The following is a 2,156-nucleotide window of genomic DNA, read 5'->3' on the forward strand; positions in this document are numbered from 1 at the left end:
CCCTACGGACCCTCACCCAAAACAATAAATTTGTTCTGGTGAGTTCTGGTTCATTGGTGCTTTGTGTGTGAGGGTCATATGTGCTACAACTATGCAGCATCTAGTTAACATAGTGGATGGTCCTTTTAGTTTAGGACTGTACTTTGCTGTAATGATGCTGAAATACTTTTGAACTTCTGGATTAGGAAACTTCTTAGATTCAAAGTGCACATTAGAGAGAGGGAGAGGGATTTAGTGTATTCCTGACCAAATATAACCCTGCTTAAAAGCATTATAAATAACGACAAAACTATTTAAGCACAGGATAATGTGTTTTGCACAATCAATTCAAGACTAGATATTACATAGCTGAAGTATGACCCTCACACTTATAAGTACCAATGCACCAGAACCCAGAAGTCATCAGAACTGATTTATTGTTTTGGGTGGGTGGGGATTGGGGGGCTCGTTGGTGGGTCCAATGAATACCCCTTCATCAGAGCTTAACAAAAATAAAAATTTGAAAATATGAAGCTCCTATGTTGAATAGTTTTTGAGTTTTAAGCATTTTTGCATGTCCAGACACCCCATTTTTAGATGAAGCCCCCTCCTCAAATATGGGGTCTATTGTAAAATCCTTGGCTGGCTCAGTATAGGTCAGACTCATCTGCATTCCTGCCAAATTTCACATTGATTGGTGCTGCCTTTTTCATGCTATGGTTGACCAATAACGGAATGAAGAAGAATGGGTTTGAACTGTCTCATTTTGCCTTTGATCTCTCCCAATCTGAAACCAGTTGATAATCTGTGAAATGTGCTGGACACAAATCCATGAAAGGAAAGAATTGTGTAGTGACAGCTCATTGTGAGATAATGCAACAGACCTTACATGACCTGATAGGTCAGGGCTGATTTTAAGGCGAGACAAAGTAACAGGCAGGTTGTCTGTATAAAGCTGATGGAAAATGCAACAGTTTCATGGCAACACATCTCCATGGTTCTGTAAATAATATTTTGCTTTGGTGTTATAACAGAAAAATGCAGGTGTCAGCATTACTCAGATACAGGTGGAGGGGAAATGCAGGTCTGTACTGTCATATTAACAACCAATCAAAAATATACACAAAGTTACATGATGAAACATAACCATAAAAAGTTGTCTTTTTTTTCTAAACCTAAAACYAAAGGCCTCTTCTATAAATAACCACATCCATGAAAGTTGAAGCCATCTGTGGGAACAAAGCTCTGTTTATTCTGATTACCATCTTTAACTTTTCAGCCATTTCTCCTTCCTTCACACTATGCATATTATTACGTAAATACAAAYATCTGTTTTTTCCTTTTTTTGCAGAAAGTTGCATGAGAAGATCAGCAGCAGTMATATAGGAAGTAGTTTGAAAAATTGTAGCCATTGAGATGGACACCAGCTGCACCATGAACCATAAAAAAAGAAAAACAAATGATATTGTATAATAAATGGCTCATGTAACTCATGCAGACAGTGTTCATTGAGCTAAAATGCATCTTTCTTCCTGAATTCAAGCTATCTCATGTTTTTATGTAAAACTGTGACCCTGTCCATGCTTTAACATTTGAAACACACACCAAGGTACTTTAAAAAAGATTGAATAATAAAGACAGCAAATGAACCCAACTGTGTGAAAAGGAAGTGGCCCCCAAAAACTCCCCTGGGGCGTTTGATCCTTCACTTCACTCAGTTATACTTCAATAACCACACCTTTGCAAAGAACAAAAATAGACTGTGAGCATAAAAAAAGGTCAAAGGATGACATATGATACTAAATGTGTGTGGACCGATTGAAGGTTACCTGTGCTGTGCCACGTGAAAGTCACAGAGATCAAAACGACCCTAAAACTCCTTTTAAATTTCTCACATGTCCTTTCCCTCTGCATGCTGGGAGTCTAACACTATTTTTTTTTTTGTCTTTTTTAAAGTTGGTTCTATGGATTAGTTATCAGCGGTCAGTATTATAGAGAACAATCCTAACTAGAGAGATTGCATTTCCTGTGAAAATGCTAGTGTGAATGTTTCTTGCTGAAATCGAACTGAAAAAATTTAATAGCAAAAGTGTTATTGCAAGTTTATATTTTCAGATCTTCCAAGGTGCCAATTATGGAACTCTCTGTGCATTGTTGCCCAAATCAAATTCTGGAAG

Source organism: Austrofundulus limnaeus, unplaced genomic scaffold (assembly GCF_001266775.1).
Source record: "Austrofundulus limnaeus strain Quisiro unplaced genomic scaffold, Austrofundulus_limnaeus-1.0 Scaffold155, whole genome shotgun sequence".
Classification (NCBI taxonomy): Eukaryota; Metazoa; Chordata; class Actinopteri; order Cyprinodontiformes; family Rivulidae; genus Austrofundulus; species Austrofundulus limnaeus.